Source organism: Salvia miltiorrhiza, chromosome 6 (genome assembly GCF_028751815.1).
Source record: "Salvia miltiorrhiza cultivar Shanhuang (shh) chromosome 6, IMPLAD_Smil_shh, whole genome shotgun sequence".
Classification (NCBI taxonomy): Eukaryota; Viridiplantae; Streptophyta; class Magnoliopsida; order Lamiales; family Lamiaceae; genus Salvia; species Salvia miltiorrhiza.
The window spans coordinates 11,598,603-11,618,249 of NC_080392.1; positions in this window are offsets into that span (position 1 = coordinate 11,598,603).

Genomic DNA, 19,647 nt, shown 5'->3' on the forward strand with positions numbered 1-19,647 from the left:
AAATAGTTAAATATTTCTAAATTCTAACCCTATACTCCCATTTTGGTTGATTATAATTAATGGCTTGTTAATTATGACCTTAATTTGATTGTAATTATCTAATATGTTAGATTGACATCTATTTCGGATTTTTCGGATTTTTTCGGTTTTCGGATTTTTTTTTACATTTCGAATTTTTTTTTTCACATTTCGGGTTTTTCGGTTCGGATCGGATTTTATCCGAAATTTTTCGGATTTTCGGATTCGGATTTTCGGATAATACGGTTCGGATCGGATTGAATGTTAGGAAAATTTCGGATTTTCGGATCGGATCGGATCAGGCAAAAATCCGATCCGAAATCCGAATGCTCACCCTATGGACACATTAGACACAATAACCCAAGCACTCCACCAATTTCACAAACCAACACAGAACAAAATATATATTGAAGAACACAGATAGTTATGTATATATTTTTGTATCATCTTGCATTTCTCACTTGTGCAAATTTGGTATAGTTAAATGATTGAAATACAAACAAGTTATAGCATTTTGCAGAAATAGTATGATTTGTGCATTAGTATATTGCCACTATACTTAGAACCAAGACTCCAAGAGGCATAAGAACTCGAGCAGGCTTAGTATGATATGTCTCGATTAATAGTATATGAACTCAGAAAATCGCAGCAACATCAAAACCACAAAAGATCCTATCTTGCTTAAGCCTACTGCGTAACCAAGAATTCACAGCAGGGTAAGATTAAGACTTAGCTTCTAGAAGAGGAGAGGCCGACTGCCCTGTTCAGTCCAGCCGCAACGGCGATAACAACGACAAGCTCCTACTGCCTCGGCGAAGTCCGAGAACAACAGCAACGGCGTGACTCGAACTCGATAACTCCACCAGAGCGGAAGCGGCGGCGGCGGCGTTTTCAGGCGGAGCAGCGTCGGCCTTGGGGCGGCAACGTCGCCTGAGTTTTCAGAACCGCGGCGGCGACGGCCGAATTGAATCGGCATGAGAAGAGTTAGGGCTTTCTTTACTCCAGGCGCCGGAATATCAGGAACAACAACGGGAGATGCTGACGGGGAAGAAGACGGCCGGAGAACCTCGGCAGTAACCATTCCTAATTTGGGGAAAAATTAGGTCTTTCTTACCCCATACCTTCATCTGACTTGAGAGGGACAAATTGAGGGAGGAAGATCGACGGACAAGTTGTGATTTTCGGTACGATCGCCATCATATGTGATTGTGCTGGCGGCGATCGACAGCAACGCCACTCCAGCTGAAGATGCACCGCGGCTGAGCGAGCGGCGATTGAGTGGGGGCGGAGCGGCGCGGCGGACGGGCGGCGAGAATCGCCTGAGCCGACTCGCTGAGCTTCTGGATTGAGGCGAGCGCCTGCGATTTTATCGGCGAGAGCGATTCGTACGCAAAAATTGACTCGATTTTCAGTCACAGATCGGAGACGGTCTCGAACAGATTCACGAGGAGGAAAATCTTCTCCGGCGATCACTTGCTCTTCGGGAACGGGCCGAGAGAGAGATGGAGCAGATCTCGTCGGCCGTTGAGCGGAGGAGCTGGTGGTGGCGTGGATTTCCGGTGTGAACAGGGGAGAGAGAGAGAGATACCGAGAGAGAGAAGAGAGAGGGGGAGATAGTATTTTTGACTGGCCATTTTTTAATATTTTAAGAGAAGGATATTTTTGTCTTTACGCTTAAAAACTGGCCAGTTTTTAATTTTTTTATTTCATAGGCCAAAATTTAATTTTACAATATGAAAGTGGACACTTTGATATATTTGTTCATGTTAAAATACATTAGAAATCTTTAATTATGTATTAAATTTATAATAGTCTCAATCGAGCGAATAATTCATTCATTTCACATTGATTTTTTTATAAGTTTTCAATAAAATAAAACTTAAACAAGAAGAAGTTCTTGCTCTCCAAATTAAAAATCTATATTTAATTGACGGAATGATTGAGATTAATACAATTTGAATTGCTCCAAGCGAGATGATTCTAGGAACCCAATTAAATGATGATACTCACAAGTTAACTTTGTTCTTTCAAACTCCAAACGAGATGATTCTTGGAACCCAATTATAATATTTGAAGCTAATAATGCATAAAAATTTGTCAAGATTTTTTAAAGTTCCATACAAAATGATGTTTACAAGTTAGTTATGATATTAGAAGCTTCAAATCATACAATCTCACAAGTCAAATTTGATTTTTAAACCTCCAGATAGTGATGTTAAAAAAATTGACGCATAAAAGTTCATTTTTTGTATTTTAAGGTCTAAATGAGATGATGCTCAAAAGTCTGGTGTTCAAACATTAGATGTCGTCTTCCGAACTTTAGATGATGATGTGATCCTACAGGGTGGTTCAGACGAGATGATGCTCAGATGAAATAAAATCTTCAATATTGACATTTTTCCAAAATATTATTAAATAAAAATTTATATAAAAAGAATATTTATTATTCTAACAAAAGGTTAACATTTAATTGAAGAATATGATTCAGATTAATATAATTTCAACTATATTACCTTAAATTAAATAAATTTAGAAATAATTTATATATAAATAATTATTTATACAAAAATACTCTCTCGTTCTCCAAAATTATGCATGGAAGTTTGTAGTAATGATAGTGGAGAAAAGGTCCTACAGTGAGAGTATTGTAAATAGATTATGAGTAAATAGTATAAGTTAAAAGGGTAAAATTATAAGAATTATATGTGGGGTAGTGTCTAAAAATAGGGTATGCATAATTTTGGGGATCGTATCAAAAAGGAAAGATATGTATAATTTTGGAGGATGGAGGGAGTATCATATAATTTAAATAATAATTTAAAATAATTTCCCGTCGAATTTCGACGGGTTACGCACTAGTACTCTTTAACAGAATTAACACGTATACTCCCTCCGTCCTAATTCAATAAGCCACAAGGCTTGGGCACAAATATTAAAATTGAATAATTTATAATTAAATAGGAGAGTGAGAGTAACTTTTGTTGATGATATATTTGTCAAAAAAATGAGAGAAAAATAAGGAAAAACTAATTATGTATGAGATACAATGATATTTGATGTAATTAATGAGTTATGGTGGATATTTGCTATGCATTAACTTTTTATTTTAAAAAATAATCTATTAAATTAAGACATTCAAATAAAAAAAATATGATCCAACGAATTGGAAAAGAGAAAATATAAAGGATGTGGATATTGTGAAATAACAACAAATATTATTGGAAAGTGAAAATTAAGGTTGGCTGCTAAACCAAAGTGCAGGCGCGCACGATAGTTTCTCGCTGCTGGGCCCTTGCTAGCATGAGCGCGTGCGTGCAACTATCCGCTTTTCCCATTGGCTAAAACTGCAAAAACTACACGTGCAACTATCCTTGCTCTACATTCTATTTTTGTCCACTGTAAAAATCTGTGATATCGTGTCTTATGTACATAAATTTCATTCAAACCATAAACATAAGTAAATGATATCGTATATTTATAGTTTGTATTACCATAAAGTATAAGTATACTCGTTCATATAAATTCTAATATTTTCCAGAGGATATACTAATTTTTCAAGTAAAGATTTAATTCTAATTTTCAATTTTGAGTTATATACAAATATTTTTTCTATATATTTATTTGTACGATTAATTATTTAGTACGATGTATTTGTAGGAATAACAGAATCAGACGGAACTCTATACAATCCCCCTTTTTCCTTTATTTTTTGTGAAAAATAGAAAAATGAGATTAAAAGGTAAAGGCTTTTAAAAAAAAACAAGAAACAAGAGTAGAAAGCAAAGACAATGAGGTGACATCCGTTACAATTTGGTAATAAAGTTAATGGAGTAATATATATGTTTAGGCCTATTTAAAATTTGATTTTATATGAAAAAATAAAAATAATGAACAATATCAATTAATTCTACAAATAAATCAATATAATTGATGAAGAAACGTATCTATTTAATATGTTGAAAATCTCGCCACCTCCAAGATTTGAACACCAAAATAAAATGCTTGTTCATAAAAATTATTACTTTATTTATCTAAATGAAATAACTTGTTCGCGACTATTTAGACGAATTCTCAATTCTCACACTACTTGTGAATTTTCAATAGATCTCTTCTCAGGCTTAGGTTCTATTGAGAATTTGATTTTCGTGAGAAATGAGAATAATGAACAATATCAATAAATTCTACGAATAAACAAATATAACTGATGAACAAATGTATCTATTTAATATGTTGAAAATCTCGCTACCTCAAGGATTTGAACCAGACCAAAATGTTTGTTCGTAAAAATTATTAACTTGTTCATCAAAATGAGATAACTTGTTCGCAACTGTTCAGATGAATTCTCAATAGATCCTATTGAGAATTTGATTTTTCATGAGAAATGAGAATAATAAACAAAACCAATAAATTCTACGAATAAACTAATTATATATATATATATATGGTGAGCTAAAATAAAAACATCTCTTAAAATATAAAATAGGAACCATTTTCAACCCTTAGATCATCAAAATCTACGGTTGATTCATCACCTTGTTGGATGAATTCATGGTCCCGAGTTTGAATTAATCTCATATTAAATAGATACATCTCTTCATAAATTATATTGGTTTATTCGTGGAATTTACTGATATTGTTCATTATTCTTATTTCTCACAAAAATAAAATTTTCAATAGAATCTTCTCACAGAAAAATATAATTCTCTATGGAACCTAACCTTATATATATAGGGTTAGGTTCCATAGAGAATTACATTTTATGAGAGAATGGAGAGAATAACGAACAATCAATAAATTCTACGAATATACCAACATAACTCATGAACAGACATATTTAGTAAATATAGTGAAAAATCGCCACCCTGAGGATTCGAATCCAGGCTAAAATGCTTGTTCATATGCTGCATTGATTTGTTCATAGAAATTATTGACTTATTCGCTATTTTTTCACGCATTCTCCGTGGAACCTTTCTCTCTCTCTCTCTCTCTCTATATATATATATATATATATATATATATATATATAGAAATTTTCAATCTTTCAAAGTTGCAGAAAAATCTTGTTCCGACAAAGAAGAAATCAATGACTGCAAAGTCATGGAGTGGGAGAATGACGCTCACATACTTGGTCTTCATCGGACCCTTCCACTGGATCTCAACGTCTCTCTGACATCAAAGCTTGCTCTATTCTCACTTGTATCCAGCGACGCGAGTGTCTTCCATCCTCATGCCCGACCCATACGGTTTGAAGTACCTGTCTCAAGAAGACGAACTTCACGTGGTTCCCAGACGAGCTTCTCACCTTTTTGTGAAGCTTCCGTGTGGTGCAACAACAATGAGCAGGAGCTCGTTGTCAGCCGGCGCAATATCGACAGTGCTAGTCCTCACATCCGTTCCTCTTATGTATGACGAGCCGCCTCTTGCCCTACTTCTTTCACCAAAGGCTCGCCATGCATTTCTTTCATCTACCTCCTCACTTCTTTCACTCATCTTCCTCACCACCCCTTGTCTCTCACCCTCTCCATTAGGTTCGTATGCATAGCTGCATCTCATGAATATCTCCAAGATGCTATGCATACTTTCCTTTCCGTCTCATCCCTTTCTTTTCACTGGCGTCGTCCTCTTCTGTATCTCTGGACTCATCCTCTTCTCAAGTTCTCTCATGAGTGCTTGTGAAACGGAGTTGAGTTCTATCCGATCATAGCTTCCATCATCAGCTCTCTTTTTTATGTTGCCAAAAAGGGGGAAAGTCGGAAGTCAGAGGAAAACCTTTTCAAAGGTTTTTCCCTGCATTTTCTCGAAAGACTGAAGATGGTAAAGCAAAAGGATCACCAGAAGTTGTAAGGATGACGTTCCAGTAAAGACCTCAAGTCAACGGAAAACAAGTGTGAATGGAACAAACTTAGGAACATGAAGACTGAAGATGAAGATCAAGAAGTTCAAGGCGGTTCAAGGCGCAGACAAGCAGACTGCTGGAGTCCATGGGTTTCCCATGTGTTTATTTTATTTTTACTCCCTTGTAAGTCTTGCTCTGTACCTCAACTGATGTCTCATCAGTCTTACTTTTAAATGAAAAGAACTTCTTTTGATCTCAACCTGAAGACAATGACTCTTTGTGATATGGATAGAAGTGGACGAAGGACCCGTTGGATATAATGACCCAAGAACCCGACGTATGTGAGTAGGCCGCGGACTCCCTAGATCGAGAATCTAGTTTGATCAACCCCTAAGAGCGTAGAAACCTCGACCCGTTGGCTATATAATCAGCCAAGAACCTCGGTATGGATGAACGCCACAAGACCTTGCTCAAGTGTCTTGATAAGTTCTAAAATAAGTGAAAAACTCAACAAAGAGAATTCAACTCACTAAGCATAAGCAATTTTCGTTTATATTAATCGGGTCTCTAATACAAGTGATTACATGCCTATCTATAGGCTCAAAAGGTCTCTTAAGAGCCCCACTCCCTTACCACTACTTAAAACCATTAAAAAGGCACATAAAATCACAAATGTAACTCCAAAATACTTGGTATGTCTCTTGGGCACCAAAAGTCACTTATTAAACATAAAAAAAGTAACTTAAAATTAGTTTTTTTGTGGGCTGCACCCATTTGGACGAAAATGTGGAGTTTATTCTTTAAATTGGGCCTCCAAAATATGATAGCTTAATGAGCCCAAACTTCAAGTAGCATCAAGCCCACCAACTTGCATAATATTCACCATTTGGCCCAATGTAGAATTGTCTTGGACTTAGGCTTTAATTTCACCAACTAAAAGCATCATGGACTCCTTTATTCTTTTGGCTCTAGTTCTTGTGATTGGCCCACTTTGAATAATCAAAGGATCCATCTTGTCCTCGGCCAACTTGGATGCGTCTCCATCACTTTGTCCAGGCTATGATTAATGTTTTTCAGTCTTGTCCTTGTTCTATTTTGAACTGTTGTGTTCTTTCTCTTAGTACAAGTTTTTAGGTTCTATTGTTAAGGGGGAATAGTATTCACCCTGTTTTAGAACTTGTGCTCTGAGTTAAGTCTTTTCTTACCTAGAACTGTTGTGTGGTTTTGGCATCATCAAAAAGGGGGAAATTGTTGGGAACTTAATGGAATATACTAATCCTTGTTTTGATGATACCAAAATCCATAGGCTTTGATTGTAATAGACTAGAACTGTTCGAACTCAAGTGTTAGAGTTCTTTTCTAGTTTAGTTTGCTGTTCTGAAAACCACACAATTAGTCATGAACTGATTACTTAATGTCTGCCACGTGGAATCAGCGGACTGATACTAAAGTCAAGTATCAGTTAAACATTCTTCCTCGGACTGAACCTCCAACGTTCAAAGGAAGCCACGTACTCCAAAAAGTACAGCCGCATTAAATGCAGAGATCTCAGGATCATCCTTTCTCTGCAGAGGTCATTCCTATTTGGTGGCTACTTTATCAGAGACGTCGCATCTCCTGCTCTTCAACATAGCCGTTCTCACCAAACAAGGAACCTCGAAGATTGAAGCCTCAGCCCAAATTCAAAATGCTCTCCAATGGAAGAAATCTTGAAGACCTTCTCCGCCAACAGATCTATTCAAGACCTCTCCTATAAATAGCGCTCGAGGATCACTTCAATCTTCACCGATTCAACGACATAAGCTGAAACTCTGCCAAAATTGTTTCTCAGCCAAAGCTTAATCTCTCCAAAGCTTGAATCGAAGAAGAGAATAACAACGCCAAAAATTAGTCACTGCTGATTACATATATTCTCTTAGACCTTAGGCAAACCTGTTTAGTGTTTACCCAGAAGCCTAGGTCAAACTAACTCCAAAGAACTTGTTCTTTGAAGTTTAGTTGGCAAGATTTTAAACCTCCCTTCGACAGATAGAATCGAGTGTTTGAGTTGAAAAGGAGTTCAGGAAGGTACTCTGACTCCGTGAGATCCTAGTGCCAGTTCGTGCTAGGAGTGAGAAATCCAACAAGGTGTGTTGGTACTGAAGATTGGATCTACAGTTGATTCGGTTGTGTGCACCCGACAAGCACACAGATAGGTTTGCAGTGCACCCGTAAGCACTTGTAGAGTGAAGTTATTGGTCTGATCAACCGACCATGGATGTAGGAAGTGTTTTCCGAACCACGTAAAAATCTCTGTGTTATTTACAGCTTTCAGTTTTACTTTCATACTTGCGTTCTTATCATTCGATAACCTGAATACTGATTAATAGCAAAGAGAAACTTAAGACTAACAACGTGCTCAACAAAGGCTATTATGAAACAAAAGTATTTCCGCTGCAGTATGTTATCAGTCTGGCTGATCTATCCTCTGATAGTCAGGAAGACTTATAACATCTCTGTTTTAGCAAACTCGACTGAAGCCTTACTTGGATCAGTTAAGTTCTTGTGACTTAACTGATAACTCATTATTGAAGAGTCTTTCAGTATCAGTCGTCAACCCTGTTTCGGTCAAAACTCTTTTCAGTAAACAGGTGTCTGAGTTTGTGTGTAAAGTTTCATTTTGATCTCTTTCTTGAGATCCTTCTGATTTTGAAAATAGCCTATAGGTGTATTCCCCCCCCCCCCCATACACCTATTCGAGACCCTCCGGACCTAACACTCTAGATGATGCAAATACTTAGGGTTGAAGAAGCAACACGACTGTAAGTAAATGATTCAGTCAGACCAATTCTCCGCTAGAAGTGAATTCCCTAATGTGATCACCTTTATAATCAATATCTCACTTTACTACTATTTCATCTTTCACAATTTTTTGTGTTCTCTTTAGAAGTTCTTTCTTTAATTTCGACAGTTAAGCCAAGATTCATGAAATAAAGTCTTCTGGAGGTAATCCAAAGTCTTTTCACGTGGTTTCCCATGCTCATAGATTTTCTAGAGGAACAAAGACTCAGAGTTGTAAAATATCTCAGAATTCAAACACTTTACACAAATAGATACGATTGTAGGCAATCACACTGACAACACTCCCTCTACCATCTACCGGACAAATCACGTTTCAATTGTTTACAAAAGTGTTGTAACAAAAAAAACTCATAATTTATTTGCACCAACAAGAAACATGTATAAAAAGAAAAACCAGAATAACCACCAATCAGCACTAACCCAAAAATCACATCGAAAACCATCACTTCAAAAGATCAATACGGGCAAGCTCAATTTTAAACATTCACTAAATGCAGGGGGACCATTTGCCCACCAATTAAGCACGGAAATAAACTCTCCCGCATTTAACCAGAAACTCTCCTCCCCCCTCACTTAGAACAAAGCACAAGAGTGTAAGAGAACACTTCCCTGAAGCATTAATGAAGGAGATGAGCTTCTGGAATTCGCGTTACCATGCATTCTTCTTTTTCACACAAAAATCTCTCCCAAAAGAACAGAACTTGCATCAAACACCAGAACACAACCAAAACAAAACATCAACAAAACAGCAAGAAAAACAGAAACAACAGGAAACTAAGAAGAAAAACATGGGTTGCCTCCCATGCAGCGCTAGTTTTAAAGTCGCCAACCCGACTTAGAGAAACCCTTAACCAAAATCACATTGAAGCTTCAGCTGCCTTAATCCCTGTGAAAACACATCCTCTTTAATTGCAGCTGCGGGTCCTCCTAATGAGCATACAACGCTCATCGCATTCAAAAATTTTCCAACAACTCTTTTTCGGGAGCCAGATCGCAAACTCCCCTCTTCCTTCTTCTCCAAGGTAGTACACACTGCAACCCTTACACTACATCATCATTGCATTGCAGCATGTCCAGAAATTCTTCTTCAATGGCCGCCTCCTTCTCCAGGCGAGTTGGGCATTCTTGCACTATTTTCTCTTTGGGTGGCAGCTTGTCCCCAGCCATAGTTGTGGCTACTTCCATTAAATTTCTTGTGCCACCGCCTCTGTGTCCCACCCCAATATACATAGTTGTCGCTGCCATCAAGATTAACCGTTTGCATCAATTTTCACACCAACATACCACCCCAAAGTCCAAGTTAATTAGCGTGGTGTTTTGTGTGTTAGAATAAAGAACCACGTGTGCTAGAGTTAACAAATTAACATGTGCATATGTTGTCACCTGTGTTAAGGTTTACAGTACAATCTATGCTAATATGGTTCATTAGTTTTAATGTTGTTTTCAGCTTTGATGGATTAGGACTCGTTTTTTCTCTGGCTCAATTCAAATTTACTTTTCAACAAGAACTTATATCATCCGTGCAAAGTGAGCACCACAACGCTGGAAAAAAAATCGTGATGTTGGTTGTTTGCACTCCATTTCTTATCAATCTTCTCATTGTCCACATCTTCTCCAAAATTTTCACTCTTTAAATTGTCTTGAATCGATACATGCAATTGCAAGAACTATTATTGAATATTTAAATTATGAAATGAAATTATGAAATATCTTGATTGAAAAAACATGATCTATTTTTTCTAACATGAACATCAAGAAACATTGATACATGTTAGAAAAAAATCGTACACTTGTTGGTCAGATGGCCTAGCTCGAAAGTTTAGAGTTTGGCCCAAAAAAATTTAGCCCGAAAAAAAAAGCTCGATTTTCCTAAATCACAAATAGCTCGAAACTATGGAATGGAATTTGGACTGAGCTTCAATATCGTGGTCTTTAGGATGGGCTTGGATTTTTGGTTTATACGTGGGGTAATTATATTCATAGCCTTCTTTTTACTCAGTATAGCCTCCATCTAAAATAATAATAATACATAATTATAGCCCCTAAATTTAATACCTTATATCTATAGCCCCAAAATCAAACGATTGTCTTCCTTGTAAGAATCAAGATTATAGGGCAAACTAATGCTCCCAACAATCCTCGGAGAGAGATTCGTTAAGATCTCAGCTTTCTAACTTCACCGATGTCGTGATGTAGAAGAAAGTGTTGAGTTTGTTTGAGTAAGCAATATTCTCATATTTTGTACTGCTATTGTCGAGCAGCGTAGCCCACTCGCCGCTGCGGCTAGGCACGCAGAAAGTCAATCTTTGATTGGACAGTAAATCATCGATGCTCGACAATCTTGGTCCTCCGCAAGCAGTAGATGATCCACACACATGACCTGAAACGTCAACATTGCGCATCTTAATTTTGCCGACGACCAATCGGCTCTGTGAAAATCAGACCACCATAATCATCAATGCAAAACGAAAATGGTGAGACCATGAATAACAACAACCATTCTAACCACCCTACCATCCAACCTTATTAATATTTAATTAATTTCTCTTTCTTCCACATCATCAATAATCATCCCAACCCAACCACATCTATTTTGAATGATTTATCCATGACCATCCAACCACAACATTATATATAATTATTTATATTTTAATTTTAAACTTTAAAAATTATTTTTGTTAAAAATAATATATAAAATTATCTATCTATTATACTAAAGGAAAGTTGTGAGTCACAACTTTTCCTGCCAAAACTACTATCTAATTTTCTTTTATTATTAGTTTTTCTTCAAAAAAGTTGTCCAAGTTAATAGTCCTCTCCGATTTTCCAAAATTGTAATTTCTTGAATATTTTCATATTATCCAATTAACTTATTTAATTTGATGGCTATACTGAGTAAAATAGGGGCTATTAATATAATTACCCTTATACGTGTTATTATTCAATGGCTATAGCTAGGGCAAATCGACAGTGGTAACTGAAAATTTAGACAAGATTTTCCAGAAAATAGGAGAGCTGTTTTTCCATTTATTTATTGTGATTGTGCATTTTGTAGTTCCAATAAAATTCAAAAGTTCAAAACTAAATGCTTTCATTTTTTAAATTTTTGTGTATTATGTGGAATTCTCCATTATCTATATATCTTCTATATATTTCAATTTTGTGTGTTTATACATGAATTTGCATATCATTTTGTGCATCTCATAAAAGTTCAAAACTAACTGGCTTTTCTATGTGAAACTAGTACGCGCTCCCGTGTGATGCACGGGTCACGATATATTTATTTATTTTTAAAATTTTAAATTATATAAAAATGTTAAAATGTCATTATTTATGATTAGGTTAATTGGTATCAAAAAAATTATGTTAATTTATATATATTAGTATTTGATTTGAAATAATGTATAATAACAATATTATCAACTTACTTAGTATAATATTAAATTTAATGAGTATTGGATTATAATAACTAAATACGAATAACAATATTTTAATTAATAGATTTTAAAGCAAATAATTTAAGTTAATCTCATTTTGAACAAATAACACTAAATCATCAATATAACAAAATTAATAGTTACTCCATTCGTCCCGGCCAAGACGCTACATTTGCTTTTCGGCACGGGATTTAAGGAGTTGTAGATTAATATTTTAAGTGTGTAATAATATAGTGATAAAGTAGGAGAGATAAAATAATAAAGTGATAAAGTAAGAAAGAAAAAATAATAAAGTGATAAAGTAGGAGAGAGAAGGTAATAAAGAAATACTTAATTAGTGTTAATTAAGTGTTTAAAATTTCTTATTTTTGCCAAATATAGAAAAATAGCATCTTCGTTGGGACGGCACGAAAAGGAATATGTAGCATCTTGAGCGGGACAGAGGGAGTATAATTTAATATAATAATTTTGGGCTCTTAAAAATTCAAATTGTATTATTATTAATAGTTCACATTTAAACAGTCAAAAACTAATTAAAAAAGTTAAGAAAAATACAAATAATACAAAAAGAAAAATACAACAACAATTTGACACTTTAAATGATCATAACTTATTCATTTTGAAATTTATTATCTATAATTTTTTATGCAGCCCACGGTTCGTCGTTGAAGAAACAGGAGTTGAAGAAGAAGCCATTTGAAGATGGTGGAGTTGGCGCGTTGATTTTGATTTATTTGCATTTGGGCCGAAGTTGGAAGACTTTATTTATTTTATTTTCTGCATTATTTTTTTAGAGCCCAATAGTTTAGTTTTTATGTTATTTTCGAAAATTAGGAGTAAGGGCCTTGTTTGGCTAATTAGGATTTTATTTAAAGTTGTTTCCTTATTAGACTAGGTTTAGTTTTTTCCTATAAATAGGCTTTATGTGTTGGACGAAAATTAGACATTATTTTTATCAAAAACTATGAGTTTTATTCTCTCTTGAGAGTTTTCGAATTCTTCTTGAAATTCCAAGTCGAATTCATCTATCGGCATAACGGCGAGTCAACCAACCCTCGTCGGGTGTCAATCATCGTCCCCGAGTTGCTGCGTCAACGTCACATTGGGATATAAGGATTTCTTTCGCCTATATAATTTTGTGGGGGTTAGATTTAGAGGTGTTGAGATTCCATTCATCTATCGTTCGTTCTTCAGTCTTCCGCTTGCGTGTTCGTTTGAACGATCTGGCAAGGATCGTATCATTTGGTATCAGAGCCGCGTTTCGTATCCAGGTTTCGTTTTTCTATCTTCATGTCAAGGGTAGACGTTCCGCGTTTGTCATATTTTTTGGCGTTTTAGGATTAACAAATATTCTGCATTTTTATGTTCCGTGTTTTTCCAGATTTTAGGTTTCGTCTTTTCGGTTTTAGAGTCTCCGTGATTAGGGTTTCTGTATATCTTCCATATATCTTCATATGTGTTTACCATATATATTTTCTGTGTTTCCATATACTTATGCCATATCTGTTCGAGTTTTCCATCCATCTGTTAGAGTACCATAACATACAACCTTATCTACACGTCCATAAACATCATAATTTTTTTCGTTTCTTTCTTGATATTTACATAATATACAGTCTGTGATTAGGGTAAAAAAAAAGTATTGAAATTTTTGAAAATCATCTTGGCAATTTTTGTTCCTGTGTTTCCTTGGGTCGTTTAGAGTCTTGTTGGGGTAGTTTCTGCGTGCACTTTTTTCAAATTTTGATTAAATCTCGTAGTATTTTTTGGGTTCCTTGGGTTGTGTAGAGTCTGTTGGAGTATTTTCTGCGTGTACTTTTTTTGAATTTTCAATTACATCGTAGTGTTTTCTTGGTTCTTTGGGTAGTTTAGAGTGTGTTGAACTCGTTTCTGTGCAGCACGTTTTGGTTTTTCAGTTTTCGTTTCTTTGTGTCTTTCGTCTTCGTTGGGTAGTATAGAGCCTTTAGAGTCCGTTTTGTTGCTGCGGTGATCTTGTGGGACGTTTCTTTTGGTGGTTCGTTTGTTATTGTTGGGGTTGAATTCAGCTGGTAGATTGAGGGAGTTCGTTTCCTTGACGGAGAATTTTAAGTGGAAAAAGGCAAGAGAGTGAGATTATTAGAGGGAAAAAGCCATTGTTTGAGTGATACACGAGTGCTGAGTGGTTCATTGTTGAGTGATACACGATTGCTGAGTGATTCATTATTTGAGTGATACACGAGTGCTTGTGAGGTGGTGAGGTCCTTTTTGTTTTACTAACTTCTTTTTTTGGTTTCTGTGTTAATATGTCAAAGAAAGAAGAACATGGTTCCAATTTTGGAGGATCAACCTACTCTTGATCCAAAGACGAAGTTCATAATGGAGGCACTTCGATCAGAATTGGGCAATATTTTGAGATTCGAGTTGGAAGGGGTGCATGAAAGGATCGACCAGATCGAGCAGTCTCTGTAATACCCAAGCTTTCGATGACGTGTTTAAGTGCTTAAGTTTCAGTAATTAGGGTTTAGATCCCTTGTTTGTTTTACTTTGTAAAGAGATGATGAGTTATGTGAAGTTTCTTGTTATATTTTAAAAAAAGATGTTGTGATGTCCTTTTAATGATGTGAGAATGATGTGGGATTTTATATTCGTAATTGAGTTTGAGTATTTGAATAATTAGAGATAATTATTTGAATGAGAACGATGAACTCGGAATTGAAATCTGAGTCCATTTAGACGTTTTTGAAATTTTAGACTTTTTGATGATGAATAGTAAATACTGCTATTTCGTCTTTTTGTTGACTTTCAAAATCTTACGTGCACGTCGTCGAGAAATATTCTTAGTTTTTCGATATGAGTCTAATGATGAAAGTTTTTATTTTTGGACGACGAGTGAATAGTAAACCAGAATTTCTCGATAAGCGAACCTAGCTCGTTTATCAGAATTTCAAGAACGAGCTTGCATTTTCTATATTTATATAGAATTAAGAGTGTAATGAAAGTGAGTGAGAGACGAGAGGGCGAGTAACGAAGAGTACGGGTAGTTAATCGTTAAAACGAGACGAGACGAGATGAAACGAGATATTTAACGACTAAGTGGGATTAATATCCTAAATATCTAAGCCTACCCTACCAAGACCCCCCCCCCCCAACCGCCCAAGGCCTTGCCTTTTAAAAAGGTGGTTGTAGCAGCCACCATTTCATTTCTCTCTCTCCCTCACGCACAAACACACACTCACTCACGCATTCCTCCATTGAAGCACAAGTCAAGCTTTTGAGCTCCGATTTGAGCACTGAGACGAGCGCCGATCATCTTTTCGATCACGTATCTAAGTAGGTAACATCTCTACCTATGTTTTGATGGTTTGTTTTTCGATTTTAGTCGACGTCGAAAAATGTTGATTCTCGACTTTATTTTGAAACGATGCCGGATCGTCGTGAGTTTTTAGTATGTTGTTCTTGGGTAGTTGTTGAGCATGTTTAATGAAAGAGTTAAGGACGGTTCGAACCATAGCTAGGGAACCCAGGAGGGCAGTCCGTCTATGTTCGTCGTCATAGCTCGTCCTTCGATTTTTATTTAATCGTTGTGACTTGATATATATGTTTAGGAGCATGCTAGGATTGTTATATGTTAAATTTGTATTTTTCCAAGCATGATAAGTTGTAGGTTTTGTCGTGCATGGCTGATTTGAGTCTTGAGTTTTGAGCGTTGCATGAGCTATGTTAGTATGTTGTTGTGTTCTAAGATGGAGGTTGAGCATGATAGTTTAAGTTTGAAGTTTTGAGGAATGTTAGATAGAGAGAAGCATGAGAACTCTTTGTTTGTTGAGCATGAGTGGTGAGTGTTGAACTTTTGAGTTGGTGCGTGAATTCCAGCTCTGTCGAGCTAGTCAGCTCTGTCGGGTTGGTCAGCTCTAGCGGTTGAGTTCAGCTCTGCCGGGCTGGTCAGCTCTGGCAGTTGAAGTACTGTTGAGTTTAGCTCTGACTGTTGAGTTCAGCTCTGTCGAGTTGAAGTTCAGCTTTGGCTGTGAGTTCAGCTCTGTCGAGTTGAAGTTCAGCTCTGGCTGTGAGTTCAGCTCTGTCGAGTTGAGTTCAGCTCTGGCAGTTGAAGTTCAGCTCTGTCGAGTTGAGTTCAGCTCTGGCTGTTGAGTTCAGCTCTGTCGAGTTGAGTTCAGCTCTGGATGTTGAGTTCAACTTTGTCGAGTTGAGTTCAGCTCTGGCTGTTGAGTTCAGCTCTGTCGGGTTGAATTCAGCTCTGACCGCTGAGTTCAGCTATGTCAAGTAGGCAGCGCTGGAATGAAGTGTCCAGCTATGTCGACTAGGCAGCGCTGGGATGAAGTGTTCAGCTTCGCTAAGTAAGCAGCGCTGGAATGAAGTGTCCAGCTATGTCGACTAGGCAGTGCTGGGATGAAGTGTTCAGCTATGTCCAGTAGGCAGCGCTGGAATTAAGTGTCCAGCTATGTCGACTAGGCAGTGCTGGGATGAAGTGTTCAGCTATGTCAAGTAGGCAGCGTTGGAATGGAATGTCCAGCTATGTCGAGTAGATAGCGTTGGAATGAGATGTCCAGCTATGTCAAGTAGACAGCGCTGGAATGAAATGTCCAGTTATGTCGAGTAGGCAGCGCTGGAATAGAATGTCCAGCTATGTCAAGTAGTGGAATGGGATGTCCAGCTATGTTGAGTAGTCAGCGCTGGAATGAGATGTCCAGCTATGCTGTGTTGTCAGCTCTGACTGCCAAGTCAGTGCTGGCAAGATTTAAGTGTTAAGTGTTAAGTTTTATTTCCCTATTTGAGCTTAAGTTAGGAAGTGAGTTTTCTGTTATGATGACCCTTTTTCTCATCGATTCTTCATAACAATGAATGTCCGTTTGGGAAGTGACGACTAGAGAGAGAGAGAGTGGCGTTACCTATTTGCAGAGACACAACGAGGTGGGATTTTCTACACTAAAATCAAGATGTTTATGCGTTTCATGTATGATGTATGATGTATGATGTATGATGTATGATGTATGATTAAAATGGATGTTAAATGCATTGATGTTTTATTTTCCTTTCAAAGCATGAACTGAAAATTATTTTGAAGTTATTGCATTGCCAAATATTTGAGATTTTAGTATGTTATCTATCTGTCTGAGCATAATGATATCGGTTCTATGCGAGGTAGAATTAGTGTACACAGTGATCGTGAGTCAGCTTTTAGGTTGGCCGATTGCAGTGCTGCAGAGGGAGGCCTCCCTCTCAGTACATGAATTAACAGATATGGTACTTACTTGAGAACATAGACTGGCCAGTCAACTTTGAGAAACGAAAATGAGTTTAGCAAACATAAGGCTTTAGATAAATCCCTTATGCTTTGTTTAAAGTGTGGCAATGACAATATTTATAGCTTTATAAGCATGAGATGTGATGTTTTGACATGTGTTCACTGAGTGCTTTTGTACTCAGTCCTGCATATGTTTTTTTTCAAAAATGTGCAGGTTGAGCCGGTGTGATGATGGTGCTGCATTGAGCGGAGTTACAGGGTTGTTAATAAATATGTAACCTGTCTAGAATATGTCTTCATACATATGTCTAGCTACATTTCCGCTGCAAAACACTTTTGGTACTGTGATGTCATACTTTAAGTTTAAGAGGATGGTTTCTGTTGGTATAAAACTTGTATTAACGTTTTAATTAAGTTTTATGTCTTCTTTGAGTAATGTTTTCAATTGAGCATTAATGAGTAATTATGACGAGTCTTATTAAGATGAGTAAGTTTTACGGTTAAATGGCGCCCCTTTCTTCCCCTTCTTCTTTAACCCCATCCCTAGTCGTGGATCACTCGGCCTAACTATCCCTAGTTGGGGCGGGCTACGACAGTCTCACTCCAAATAGACCAATTTCATTCGAGGATGAGGTCGTGGTGGTAGAGGAGATCGAATTCAGTATCGTCAGTATGATAAAGAGGACACAGATTTTGGTGAGGAAGAGGACTGGCAGAGAGTTGGCGGTAGGACTTGGCAAGATAACAATCTGGACAACACCAAGATGAACATTCTCTCATTCCAAGGGGAAAACGATCCAGAATTGTATCTTGAATGGGAGAGAAATGTGGAGCTTCTGTTTGACTGCCACAACTATTCAGAGCTCAAGAAGGTGAAGCTGGATGCGATAAAATTATCAGATTATGCACTTGTTTGGTGGGATCAGATGGTGACGAGTAGGAGGAGAAACAGTGAACCACCAATTCAGAATTGGCATGAGATGAAGGCTGTGATGAGGAAACGATTTGTGCCTAATCATTATTACCGAGAGCTTTTCAACAAGTTGTAGAATTTGAAGCAGGGCAGTAGGAGCGTTGATGAATATTACAAGGAGATGGAGATAGTCATGATTCGAGCCAATGTTGTGGATGAACGGGAGGCGACTATGGCGAGATTCCTAGCTGGTTTGCATTGGGATATTCGTGATAAGGTGGAGTTGCAACACTATGTTGAGTTGGAGGATATGGTTCACATGGCCATCAAGATAGAGAATCAACTCAAGAGGATGGGCAACAACAACAGCAACCAGAGGCAGAATCAGAACAGTTGGAGGCAATCCCAACCAGTTTCTAGTGGTTCCTCGTCAGAAGGAAACTAATGGAAGAAGGAGACGCCGCCGCGAGATGAAAAAAAGCCGTTCTTTAGGTCCCGAACCGAGGGTTTGAATTCAGCAAATCCGGCAGTTTTTTATGATCGAAATCGAGATAAGAAGGGCTTCAAGTGTCAAGGATTCGGGCATATTATGAGTGAGTGTCCGAATAGGAGACTTATGATCATGAGAGATGATGACGAAGTCGTGACGGATGGTGAGGAGACCGATCCGAATATGCCAGTTTTGGAGAATGTCGACTATGAAGAGGAGATTGAGGAGATTTTCGCACCTGCTGGACAGCTGATGGTTGCTAGGAGAGTTTTGAGTGTTCAAACTCAATCTGATGAGAGCCAGCAGCGGGAGAATCTTTTTCACACGAGATGTCTTGTTCAAGATAAGGTGTGCAACATGATTATTGATAGAGGGAGTTGCACAAATGTGGTTAGTAAAGCCATGGTTGAGAGATTGGGGCTGACCGAGGTGAAGCATCCTAAGTCGTACCATTTGCAGTGGCTGAATGAGACCGGCGTCATCAAAGTTACGAGGCAAGTGAAGGTTCCTTTTCGCATTGGGAAGTATGAGGATGAGGTGTTGTGCGATGTGATTGTCATGCAAGCGAGCCACATCATGTTGGGACGACTGTGGCAGTTCGATCGACGTGTGACTCATGATGGATTCACCAACAGATATTCCTTTGAATATAAGCAGAAGAAGGTGTCACTTGTTCTTCTTAGCCCTAAACAAGTTCATGAGGATCAAGTGCAATTGCAAACGGAAGCAGAGAAGGTGAAGTCCAAGGAGCAGCCCATAGTTAGAAAGGAGAATGGATTTATGCATAAGTCCCTTCTTGCAAGACTAGTGATTGGAAGTGGGCCATGAAGGAGGAAAGGCCGATCATTGAGTTGTTGGCCAAGGGGCGCGTGA